A 14,562-nucleotide genomic window follows, 5' to 3' on the forward strand; every position below is an offset into this window, starting at 1 on the left:
ACAAATTTATTTTATATTAAAGAATTTTTATTTTGTTGGTCACTAGTTAGATATTAAATAAGTATTTTGAATATTCCCAAAATTAATTTATTGATTATCGTATTGAATGATACCTATAGTGGATTGATATCCTAATTTTAATCCTTTTTTTTAACATCCCTAATTATTCTAATATGGATAGCGCTTTTTATGTGTAAGCGTTCTATAAATAAGAGTGATTATCTATCTATATTTATATATATATATATATATATATATATATAAAGTATTGTTTGACTCTCTCATATGTCTCCACATCATCGCCACGTCATTAAGTCGAAGGCTCCTGTCATGACACGTGTCTCACCTCTTCGAAACACAGTGCTTCACTAATCTCGGTTAATTGTTGCTTTCAACAGTCTTCGTTATTGGATCAGAACGAGTTTACTTTTTGGGCTTTAAATTATCTTTCTCGCATTTTTATTGTTGGTCTTGATAAATGTTTATTAGGCTACGAAAAGTAATAAAAACCTAACCCAGTTGTCAAGCTCTCCTTCTGCAACAATGGCTGCTTCAGATTAATAGGGTTCATACATCGTCCTCTTCTTAAGCTCTCATCCCTCAACAATGGTCGGTTACAGATTCATAGGTTTCATAGCGTCGTTTTCTTCTCTCTGTAATCAGGGCAACCGACGGTGTAGATTCTGGAGGCAACCGTTACAGAATGCATTGATGCGATGCCATTGGCGACCTTCTTAACTCCTTAGCCTCACTCCATCCACGATAATTCATTCAATGCATCTTAACTCATCAAGGCGGTGGAACTTGAGCTATAAAAAGGTAAACTTTCTTCCCGTAAAACTCATCATCACAACTCCTAAAAACACTAGAATTTTCTGTAAAACTTATTTCTCCCTCATCCATAATTTTTACTCTTCACCGCAACCAAACTGGCGAACCCTAGTCTCCCCAATCGAAACTCTCGTCAGACAATCGATCTCCGTTTCTATCTCAGACCATCGTTTGCGGCGGACTATAATGACCGGACTCTTGCTATCATGTCTTGATTGCATAGAGTTTGAGATATGCGGAGCTTAGACGTGGCCGTGTTACTAACTCAACCTACAAGTTACAACCAAAGTAACAAAGGAAGAGTAACAGCAAACTAACTGAAGCAGTCGTGAGAGGCGGCTGCACATGAAAATGACGGAGATAATGCTCCTTTCCCTGAAAGGATAAAGCTTTTACAATGGTTATGATGTTAAAGATGATCATTTATTAATATTTTTGGTTTAATATTTTTGGTTTATGCTTATTAAGGTGATGACAACAGTTCAACTGAATATCGGTATTGTTCTCTCCAAAGGTCAAGCACCTGGTGGGCACACTGTCATACATGGACCAGTCGGTGAGTCAAAACCTTATTCTACACGAACTACTCATTCCATATCTCCCTGTCAAGAGTCAGTAATCAGGAGTCATCTCATAAAACATTCTTAAGAGTGGAGTAGCAGGATCCCTCCTATTTCATAATATGTGCTCTTTTTAGAAATAAGTTTCGAGCATCAGTGTCTAAGTAATCAAATTTGATGTCACTCCCTAACTTCAAACTTTACCATCCCTCAAAATCTTATTTTCTCAGAGTTGTGAACAGGTTGATGTTGTCATTATCACCTCTAAGTTTTCATGCTGATGTATCAAAGACATGCATTGAGGTACAACACTATCCTCAAAACACTAGACTTTGATTCCCTTGGCATAACACATTCGTTTTTATTTTTCTGATTGTAACCTCTGCTTCCACTTTGTGACTCCCTCAGCTTAAGAAGCATCTCATCACTGCTTGCTATGTTGATGGTGAAACATCCATGTGACATGAGATGGCTAAGAATGCTTGGATTACAGTTCTTGGTGACACGACATCTCATTACTTGGCCTTTTTGTGATTGCCTTTTTCACTAGGCAAACTTTTAGTGCATTTAGCTTCCAAAATCTTCCTTAGATAATTGAGAAGGTGACCTTATAATCGAGAGGCTCATATCAGAAAGGGACAAGTGAAGTCTTTCACCTCTTCCTGTGGTAGCCTTCCCTTCTTTTGCTGCTGCAAATAATCCATTAGCCGATTCAATGACTTCAGTCGGATATACCTAAATCATGCAATAATGTGATGAGGACCATACATTCACCTTCCTCTTATTTAATAATTTTTATGTATCTTTCTTTTGGGAATTATAATATAATGCAATATTATTTTACAGTAAAAGCACATCAGTATTACACCAACAAAGAACTCTAAATAGAAAAAAATAACAATTATAGCAGAAGAAAAATTTAGGAAAAAAGGTAAACATATAAAGTTAACTTTTAAAAAAAGGAATCACATAGAGAAAAATGTATTTATAATATACAGAAATTAATTATTAAATAAATAAATTGTAACAAATTCAAAGTCATTCAATAATAAAATATAGTTTTTTTTCTTATCAATATACAGACTCAAACTGGCTAAAACCAGGAAAGAAGCTTTACATCCATGTGAACGATGAAAGACGATTGTAATTGTCACTGTAAGAAGTCAATGTAAATTCATATTCGGAAAATTAATCAATATCACATCAAAAATTATAAATAGTTATTCATATAACATGGTTTATTTGGTTTCCAAATGTAATAACTTATACAAAATTCAAATAAATATCTATATTCCTAAATAGTAACTATTGATATTAGGTTATCATGCTACCCACCTAACTTAAAATAATTTTTATTATAATAAAATGACTATTATTATTTGTCTGCATCGTCTAAAAAAAAAGAATTATACAAAAATGTACCAAAAAATAGTGAATTTAAAATAAACATATAAGAGGAAAATAATCTAAGTTGTCTGTGTTAAACTCAGCCGACCAAAGTTTTTAAAAAAACATTCTAATTACTATCAAAATCAAAGTAGAATGAACATTAAAAACAAACTAAAACGGTAACACTTTCATTAAATAAAATAATTGAGAAATAAATATATGATTTGAAAATAGATGTGGAACACATTATTATTACAAACAAATGAAACAGTTTGTTTCCATGGAATCGACAAAAGATCTATAATTGTTGTACCAAATAAAAGTGAAAAAATAAAACAAAACTTAAGAATGATTCGAATAATTCCAATACTCATTGAAAATAAAAAATATCTACTTACACAATTCGAACAAGAGACATAATATAAAACAACTCGACTTGGATCACATTTAGAGTAATATAAAATAAAATAAGAATTATAAAAGATCTATCTATTGAAGACAAGGTAAATCTTTTCACCTAAACAGTTCCAAAAGAAAGATAGGATACAATAAATAAATAAAATAACAATTAACACATAATACACAAACAAACTGAAAAATGTAAACGTTAAATTCAACGAATACAAATATTATTTTAAATAAAATAAATCAGTATATAGAATTAGCTAGATATTACAAATATTCAAACCTCTCGGCCGAACTAATTATATTCTGAGAACTAGACAATAATATATATATATAATTAAAAAACAGTTAGGATAATATGTTTATTTGATGAATAATTCAAATAAATGTGTATATTTTTAAATAATAACAATCAGTATTATATTTTGGTAATATCAAGCTAATTAAAAAACTATTGTGAATCAATTACTATTTTCTTAATATCTAAATAAATATGTTTAAAAGAAAATCTATAAGAGAAACTAAAAGTCTCAATGAATTAAAAAACAAAAGTATAAAATGCATAAATAGAGTAACAAAATAGTCAATATAACTTAACTTTCAATATAGAGTAAACTAAATATTTTAAATAAATTTTACCAATTAATTTATTTTAACAGTCTTTTTATTTGTTTACCCGCCCATAGGGCGGATTTTACCCTAGTAATATTATAATTTATTGCATATCGTAGCTTAAAATGAGGTTATTTTCTGAAAAGTAAAAGTCCAATCATACATCCAATGCAAGGGGAGCAGAAAAAAGATGCTAAGATAATCTTCAATGTATTTTTTTTATTTTCACTTCTAAAATAGAAAAATTTTATAATAAAAATGAAATATGCTCTAATGTATTTTTCTAAAATACCAATTTCTAAATGTTGAATAAAAATAGAAGAATGATATTTTTTTTTCTCTATAAATAGAAGAAAAAATAGAGATCTCTATTATAAAAAAAAAATAGAGATGGATTTGAACCATTTCACTTTTTTTTGTGCAACTGATTATATTAATGCATAAAAATTCTTACAGGCTTGGCCCAACATGTCCAAAGGAAAGAGCAAATTTAGCTAGACATCAGCAGGCCCATTATTAAGCCAGGAAATGAAAGTGAAACGACAGAAGGAAAATGATTGAGACGAGGGATCGATGTCCGGCAGAACTCCGAAGAGCTCCGTTGATCGTCGCTTTCCATTGATTGCTCGAATGAGCTCTTGAGAATCTGAGTGTATACAGATGTTGGTAAATCAGAGAGAAGATGCATGGAGCATTGCGGCTCTAATCGCCAGACTCTCAGCTAGAAGCGATGAAGAGATGCGGTCTTTAAAGCAGTTTCCTCGATTGAGTTCCTTCTTTGTTTGATCAGTGAGGATCCAGGCGATTCCTGCATGCTTTATGTTCTTAATCCAAGAGGCATCGGTGAAACATAATATCGTGTCGGTTGGAGGGCTCGTAGAAAGGCATGTCGGTGTGGTAGGTATCGTCCTAGGTGGAGGTACTAGGGTCTGCGCTAGTTCCCATTCTTTGGCCGCTGCGATAGCTTGGGACATAGTGGGGGCCGGATTGATAGATTTGTTCTCGAAGAGCAGGAGGTTCTCTAACAGAAAATAACGATGGGTTGGTGGTATAAATATATAAATATCGATGGGTTGGAGATGCTCTAACAGAAGAACAATAATTTCTCTAACTCGTATCACTTCATGTAAACTGTTTTAAGTTCTTTTGATTATCTTAAGCAAAAAATATATCTCTTATCATGTTTTTTCTAAAACAAACACATGTTCTATTCAAAACGGTTCAGCGAATCGATCACCAAACCATTGGTAATAGATCGGACATGAAACATTTTTAAAAGGAGTCAACCTAAGAAACAATATGTGACTATCTTGTACTATAAAACTAGACGATAATCCGCACGCATGCACGAAATGAATTTTTTATACTAATGTTTGTTTATTAAACAGTTTTAACATTTTGCAACACTACAATCTTTATCGATCATAAAATGACAAATACAAATGTTGGTTTCCTAAATGTATTATCGTTGTCGAAGAGTTAACGTACTACAACTCATTTTAATTATTATATGACTTCGTATGCACAAAGAGAAATTAAGTTTTGCGGCTGACACAAATTACAAAAACTAAATATGCAACATTGATTGAAAAATGATGAAAGATGATTAGGTTTACTGCTCTCGATTTGCTTACTATTGACTCTACATAAGTGATATCATTTTTATCTCTATAAAATTATGTTTTTCTTTTCGTTTATGTTTCATTGATAAGAGTTTTATTATTTATTATTTATTTTTTAATTTCTTCTATGAATTCGGTGAATTACATTAGTGTCAATTTAAAAAAATGGAATTTGTAAAAATTAGTTCCACTCCAGATACATATCTAAAAATCAATTTTTTGAATAAAATCACCGGCAAACTCTATTCACGGATTAGTGTTCAAATCTAATATATCAAGCTGTTATAGAATATAAGTGCAGACTCGAAATATAAATATTTGTCTAGTATATATTCACCAGCTCGGTCTAAAAATCATATAATTCTAGAACAACAAAATAAATTACTTATTTTATTAACCTACACTTTTGAGGTTTAGTTACTTAAGAGTATACCGATAAAAAATATATAATACTTTACCATTCTAATATATATAAACTAAGAACTGTTTGATTTATTAAATGATAAACCAAAAAATTTATAATAAATAGCTCAAATTTCTCATTCTTACAATTATAATAGCTATATAAAGTATTAAGGAGAAACAAATATTAGACAAATGATCAAATCTCTCATTCTTCAAACAAACTCAAAAGGAGGTGATTGAAAACTTGTCATGACTTTTCATTAAAATATTTTTATGAATAAAAATCAAGACTAAATTATTTAATCTGAATGAAATATATAATTAATTTTTAGTGGTATTGACATAGATATATATATATATATAGTATATTTTAATATAAATATTTATTATTGACACTTCCTATTCATATGATTTTATTAACATTTGTATATTTTTTGTATCAAAAATTTAAACCGTGAATCACAAAACTTTTAATGTGAGATTTTTTAATACAAATTTCAAAATTAAATACTAAGATCTCAATAATTTTTCACTGCAAAATTTTAAATTAACATATTTATTTATTTGCATATAGTATATAATTTAATTTAAATGATATTAATATATATATAATATGAATATCTATCAATGAGATTTTATATTCATACGATTTATGATCATTTCACTACAAGAAAACACGTTATATTCCGACGGACGTTCCGACGGACAACAAAGTCGTCGGACACATTTGACGATTTTCCGACGGCATTCTGACGAAAACAAAAAATACTACTTCGTCGAAATATACCGACGACTTTCCGACCAAAGAGTGTGCGTCGGTATATACCGACGCAATTCCGACGACATTCCGATTAAATATATAACCGTTACGTTCGTCGGAAATTCGTCGGTATATACGGACGACTTTCCAACGACATTGCGATCAAAAATATAACCGTCGCTGTCGTCGGAAGTTCGTCGGCATATACCGACGAATTTCTGACGAATCTTTTGACCGTTGCCGACAAATACATATGACCGTTTTATAGCCGTTGAGATAGGAAAATACCGACGGAATTCCGACGGATATGACTGTTAGGGTCGTCGGAATTCCATCGGAATGTCGTCGGACTGCCGTAAGCATTTTCCTATAAATACAACCTCTCCTCATTCAACTCATTCACTCCTCATTCTCTCTTCACTCTCTCTAATCACAACAATTCCGAGAAAATCATGTCTTCAGGAGTTTATTATCGTTCGTGGATGGATAAACCTCATATGGATCCCAACACCAATTTACTTACGGAAGAATACGTTCAAGGGATTGGAGAATTCATGAAGCTTGTTGAACAGCAACCGGATGCAAAAACCGGTATGTTAAGATGTCCCTGCTCTACTTGCAATAATAATAGGATTATAAGAGAATTTGATGTTTGGACTCATTTGTATATGAGAGGATTTTCACGTAATTATAAAGTTTGGTATCTTCATGGGGAAACTGGTTATGAATATGGTAGTAGTTCGGCGAGCAGTTCCCGTCATGGTCCGAGGAAGCACGCCATTCCGCATACCGTCGTTCTGTACCCCGTGGCGGCCGAGGTAGTTCGGCGAGCAGTTCCCGTCCATCGGGATCATCTCACGAACAAAACTCGGTTCCCGCATATGTTCCCGCTCCTGCTCCCGCTCCCGCTCCATATGTTCCCGCTCCAGCTGCTCAGGAGGATCCGGGGGTCATGTCAGTTCAACAACCAGGTCGAGAGCATCTCCCGGTTCTCCATCCCAACCCACGACCGGGACATACAACTTGGTTAGTATTTTTATTTTATTTGTAGTGTTTTTTCCATTAATTAACTTTCTAACATGCATTTTTTTTAAAGGTTAGACAAGTCGAGCAATGGCATTAGCAGGAGCATCAACAATATGATGTATTCCATGCTCCATACCGGATATTCGAAGTGGAGTGTGATTCCTGGCGAGGACCGGGAGTTGTGGTTTCGTCAGTTTGATGTAACTCTTCAGTTTTTTTTAAAGCAGTTTTCAATTTTTTTTTATATATATCTACTAATTAAATTATGTGTGTTTTGTAGAAAGAGTTCACTTGGGAGTCCGGTCTCACGGAAACAGTCTCTCAGAAATTCAATGAAAAGGCCAAGGATTCTTATACGAAGCAGATCAACGCTTGGAAGACAGTATGACAGAAGAACAAGAGGCCACGGTACATCAACGGGACGGTGTGGGAGCAGTTGATAGTCCATTGGGAGAAGGACGACACTGCAGCGACGTCTTGTAAGAACTCCAAGAACCGGAAGAGCGATCGTGGCGGGAAAGGTATGTATGTGCACAACCTCGGCGCTTGCTCTATGTCTTCTAAGGAGGATCAACTTGTAAGTTCTATTTTTTTTTATCTTTATATTTATTTAAATAAATATTTTTATATATTCTTTGGCTAATGACTGTTTTTTAGATTGAAGCAAATGACGGTAATCCTGTTGATCGTCTTCAACTTATTAAGGAGGCTCACACTAACAAGAAGACGGGTCAAATTCAGGACGCCATGATCAGATCCGTCGTTGACTTGGTGGAAACTCAAAAAGAAGCTCTTCTATCTTCTCAGCCTCTCTCTGATGACGGCAATTCTACGAGAGTTTCAACCAACATGTTCCGATTGCAAATAAATGAGATGGTCGAAAAGGTAATTTTTTATTAATATATTTATTTTTTATTTATTTTTTTGACAACATTAATATATTTATTTTATAATGTAGTTTACTAACTTTAAATATTTTTGTAGGCGGTTCCTAAAAGGAAAGGAGGACGTTTAGTTGGGTTGGCCCGCCGTGCTTCTTCGTATCCGGCGTCTTCTTCGCAAGTTCCGTATACCGATCCCATGATTCTGGAGCAGCTACAGAACAAAGATGAACGGATTGTGGCATTGGAGGATCAGAACGCCACTATCCTTTCTGAGAATGCCACTATCCTTGCTCAGCTGGAATCCCAAAAGAAGACCAACGCCGAGATATTGGAAAAGCTAGATCGTTTGTTGCCTTCGGGTTCTTACTTTTTTATGAATTTTAAAACTTGATGAATGTTTTTTTTCTATTTAAGTTTGTATGAATTTAAATTCTATAATATTATTAGTTTTAAATTTCAGATTTTGTGTATTTATTAATTTTTAATATAAAAAAATATTTATAAATGCAAAATTGATTCATATTTAAAAATGCTATATTCTGACAAACAGGTTCGTCGAAATATACTGACGAATCATAGTCGTCGGAATAGACCGACGAGTACAAGTCGTCAGAATATACTGACGAATTTGTGTCGTCGGAATATTCTGACGAACCTGCTTGTCGCTATATTCCGACGACTCTAATTCGTCAGTATATTCTGACGACTTAATTCGTCGGAATATAGTGTTTCTGATGAATTCTGTTCTCGGAATATGTTATCGGAGTGTCGTCGAAAGTTCGTCAGAATGTGGTTTCTCGGTATTCGTCAGAAAGTCGTCGGAAACTCTGACGAAATTACGACGAATTTTTTTTTTCCGACGAAATGATACAGACGACCACTTTCGTCAAAAATTCGTCAAATTGTCTCTATTCCGACGAACTTCTGACGATTTTGTCCGTCAGTATCCGCATGTTTTCTTGTAGTGTTTGTATCTTGCTTGAACAAAAAAAAGTTAAACTATTGATCACAAATTTTTTCAAAGTGGGACTTTTACCATTTTTCACTACAAGAAAACAGGGGGATTCTGATGGCCGAAATCGTCGGAAATTCGTTGGAATAGACCGATTCCGACGAATTTCCGACGAACCTGTCCGTCGGTATCGTTTTGTCGGAAAAAAAAATTCGTCGGAATTTCGTCAGAACTTCCGATGACTTTCTGACGAATACCGAGAAACGTCATTCTGACGAACTTCCTACGATATTACGATGCGGACACACGAGACCAGAGTTCATCGGAAAAACTATGTACCGACGGAGAACGTTCCTCGAACAATTCCGACGTAGTGGATTCCTCGGTGTATTCCGACGAACTTTGGGCGTCGGAATATACCGACGGACAATGGTCGTCGGAATATACCGACGGATATTTGTTCGTCGGTATATTCCGACGAAAGGTGGTTCGTCGGTACATTCCGACGGATATTTGTCCATCGGTATATTCCGACGACCATTGTCCGTCGGTATATACCAATTTTAAAAATGAATTAATTTTACATTTTTATATATTTTTTATATTAATAAATTAAAAAAATCAGAAATTTAAAACTAATAATATTATATAATTTAAATTCATACAAACCAAATTAGAAAAAAAAACATTCAGAAAGTTTAAAATTCATACAAATCGAAATAGAAAAAAAAAACATTCCGAAAGTTTTAAAAAGCCGAAAAAAACTAAGATGAACTCGAAGACATCAAACGATCTAGCTTCTGCATTATCTCAGTGTTGAACTTCTTCTGGGATGCCAACTCAGCAAGGATAGTGGCATTCTCCGAACGGATAGTGGCATTCTCCGAAAGGATAGTGGTGTTCTGCTCCTCCAATGCCCCAATCCATTCATCTTTGTCATGTAGCTCCTCGAGAATCATGGGATCGGCATACGGAGCTTGCGAAGAAGATGCCGGATACGAAGAAGCACGGCGGGCCAACCCAACTAAACGGCCTCCTTTCCTTTTAGGAACCGCCTACAAAAATATTTAAAGTAAGTAAATAGGGACAAGTTAGTAATCGACATTATAAAAAAAATATATTAATAAAAAAAATTACCTTTTCAACCATCTCATTTATTTGCAATATAGACAAGTTGGTTGAAGCTCCCGTAGAGTCGTCTTCATCAGAGAGAGGCTGAGATTGAGATACTATTTCAGCTTCCACCAAATCAACGACACCTTTGATCATGGGGTCCTGAATTTGACCCGTCGTCTTGTTAGTGTGAGCCACCTTAATGAGTTGGAGACGATCAACGGGATTACCGTCATTTGCTTCGATCTAAAAAAACCGTCATTATTAGCCAAGGAATATATAAAATATTTATTTAAAAAATATAAAGATAAATAATAATAAAAAACTTACAAGTTCATCCTCCTTAGTAGACATAGAGCAAGCGCCGAGGTTGTGCACATACATACCTTTCCCGCCACGATCGCTCTTCCGGTTCTTGGAGTTCCTAGAAGACGTCTCTGCAGTTTCTTCCTTCTCCCAATGAGCTATCAACTGCTCCCACAACGTCCCGTTGATGAACCGTGGCCTCTTGTTCTTCTGCCAAACTGTCTTCCACGCGTTTATCTGCTTTGGATAAGAGTCAATGGCCTTTTCGTTGAATTTCTTACGGACTGTTTCCGTAAGATCGGAGTGCCAGTTGAACTCTTGCTACAAAACAAACACAATTTAATAAGTAAATATATTTAAAAAAAATGTAAAAACTTTAAAAAAATGAAGAGTTACTATACCACAAACTGACGAAACCACAACTCTCGTTCGTCGGAAGGGATCACACTCCACTTTGGATATCCAAAACGGAGCATGGAGTACATCATCTGGTTGATGCTCCGGCTAATGCCATTTTTCGACTTGGTGAACCTTTAAAAAAAATACAAGTTAGCAAGTTAATTAAAGGAAAAAAACATAACGGTACAAATAAAAAAAATACTAACCAAGTGCTATGGCCTCGTCGTGGGTTGGGTTGGAGAACCGGGAGATGCTCTCGACGTGGTTGTTGAACCAATAAATGAACCGGCATGACCCCCGGATCCTGTTGAGGGGCAGCGGGAGCTGGAGCGGGAATATATGCGGGAACCGAGTCATGAGACGATCCCGAAGCACGAGAACTGCTCACCGAACTACGTCGAAGACGGGCTGCGGGGCTAGGTTCATCCTCGGCCCTAAAAAAAAAAATTAATACATCAAACATATTTTCAAATCATTTCTATTTTTAATGTTTTCATTTATCTATTTACAAAAGGTTTTATAAACGTTTTAAAAAAACTATTAAACCTTTTATTATACATAGTTTATTACTATAAACTTATAAAAAATAAAAAAAAAAATTTAAAATTTTTTATTATACATGATATATATATATATATGTATACACAATTATAAAAAATTTATAAATGAAGAAAAATGTTGTTAAATATTTATAAATTTTTTTAAAAAACGTTTTATTATACATAGTTTATTAGTGGAAACTTATAAAAAATTATAAAAAATTTTAAAATTTTTATTGTACATGATTTATATATATATATGTATACAAAATTATAAAAAATTTCTAAATATAGAAAAATGTTGTTAAATATTTTTAAAAAATTTTAAAAACGTTTTATTATATATATTTCATTATTGGAAACTTGAAAAACGTTTTTAAAAATCAAAAAAAAATGTTTTAAAAAATCAAAAAACGTTTTTAAAAATCAAAAAACGTTTTTAAAAATAAAAAAAATGTTCCAAAAAAAACTAAAACAACAATCCAAACAACAATCCTAACTTATATATCCTAAACTATCAATCAAACAACCTAAAATCCGAGATCTAACTTCCAAAACCCTAAACAATTGAGATTAAAGAAGGTTTGGGATGATTCTTACATGATTTAGGGTTTGGGGGAGGAATCCCGGTGTAGAGGGAGGAATCGCCGGTGTAGGGAGAGGAATTTAGAGAGAGAGAGAGGCGGAGATAACGAAGAAGGAAGAAGGAGGGTTATTATATCTGAAGATTCTGACGGACACGGGTTCGTCAGTATTCCGTCTGTATAATTAAAATATACCAAATGCCGATTCGCGAAAATTTTCAAGCGGTTTGGTTCTCCCGGGCAAATTTAATTTCCGACGGAATGTGTCCGTCAGTATATTCCGACGGAATGTGTCCGTCAGTATATTCCGACGGAATTCCGACGACATAGTGTTTAGGATGTTGATTTCAAGTTTCTAAATGCAAAATCCAAATCTTTGATAATATATATAGTATTTGCATAAAGATTTAACAATAAAAATGTTTTATAACACGATTTTACACATCAACTTTTTTTTGTAGTGTAAGCTTATATGAATATGATTGTATAAGTATATCATGCAGTTGTCAATACATACATATATCACTTCATACGGTAGTTGAAGACCTGCAACAAGTTTCTGAACCTCGTAGTATGAACCCGTGCAAGGTTATCCTCAGGTAGAATACCTTTGACAAAATCAGTAATCGCATCCATACATTCTTCAGCCAAATTATAGTCTATCTTAATTCCCATTAATCTAGTTGCAGATGATAAGACTGAATGACCATCTCTACAATTTTGATACAAAGGTTGTTTTCCTGCATCCAACATGTCAAAAAATCTCCTAGATTCGGGATTTGGTTCTTCCCCTCTATAATGATCATGTACCATCTGCTCAGTACCTACACCATAATCTATATCCGTTCTAGATTCTTCTAACCTAATATCAGGCTGAAGTTCACTAACAGGCTGAGGTTCGCTAGTACTACCATATTCATAACCAGTTTCCCCATGAAGGTACCAAACTTTATAATTACGTGAAAACCCTTTCATATACAAATGAGTCCAAACATCAAATTCTTTTATAACCTTATTATTATTGCAAGAAGAGCAGAGACATCTTAACATACCACTTTTTGCATCCGGTTGCTGTTGAACAAGCCTCATGAATTCTCCAATCCCTTGAACGTATTCTTCCGTAAGCAAATTGGTGTTCGGATCCAAATGAGGTTTATCCATCCACGAACGATAATAAACTTCTGAAGACATGATTTTCACGGAATTGTTATGACTAAAGAGAATGAAGAGAGAATGAAGTGTGAATGAGTTGAATGAGGAGGGGTTGTATTTATAGGAAATTGCTTACGGCCCTCCGACGACTTTTCGACGAAATTCCGACGGATGTAAAGCAGTCCGTCGGAATTCCGTCGGTATTGTCCAATCTCAAACGGCTATACAACGGTCATATAAATTTGTCAGCAACGGTCACATGGTTCGTCGGAAATTCGTCGGAAAATTCCGACGGAATTCCGACGACTTTACTGTTAATCGGAATGTCGTCGAAAATTCGTCGGAATATACCGACGAACTTCCGATGACTACAACGGTTACATTTATTATCGGAATGTCGTCGAAAAGTTGTCGGAAAATTCCGACGACCCTTGTTTCGTCGGAATTCCGTCGGAAATGGCCGACGGAATTCCGACGACTTCAATTTTTTGGATTTGGTCGGAAATTGGTCGGTAATCCGTCACAAATGTCCGACGACATTGATGTCCGTCGGAACCTCCGTCGGAATTCGGCGTGTTTTCTTGTAGTGTTTAGTCATTTATAGTTGTTTTAAAATATTCAAAATATAATTTTTTTAACATATAAGAAAAAATATAATTTTTTTATTATATGCTTAATGTGATTGTTTAATTTCTTTTAATAATATAAAATTAAACAAAAAGAGAGGATACAAAAATTATTATCAAATATGTATTATTCTTTTTTTTTTGTCATCAACTTTACAAACTCATACTGACTCTGTAAACCAAACCGGAAGATATCGATCCATGTGAACGACGAAAGACAGCTGAATCCTGACACTGCGTGCTAGGCTATCCGCCTTTGTATTTTGTGCTCTTGGTATATATATTATTCATAATCATTAATTGTCATATATATTAATCATATTAGGTAATTTCATAGTTTTTATTTAAAAAAATAATGAATATTTTTTTGTACACTACTAATTAATTTGATATTTAG

General features: G+C 33.9%; 1 long non-coding RNA gene across 1 annotated transcript; it reads left to right on the top strand.

Moving 5' to 3' along the window:
* The first annotated feature begins 501 nt into the window (after positions 1-501).
* Positions 502-3,061, top strand: LOC111206230. The gene is made up of 4 exons (XR_002658381.2): positions 502-819; positions 995-1,387; positions 1,634-1,694; positions 1,800-3,061. It is a non-coding gene; the product is annotated as an uncharacterized LOC111206230 (long non-coding RNA).
* Positions 3,062-14,562: the final 11,501 nt, after the last annotated feature.

Source organism: Brassica napus, chromosome C5 (assembly GCF_020379485.1).
Source record: "Brassica napus cultivar Da-Ae chromosome C5, Da-Ae, whole genome shotgun sequence".
NCBI lineage: Eukaryota > Viridiplantae > Streptophyta > Magnoliopsida > Brassicales > Brassicaceae > Brassica > Brassica napus.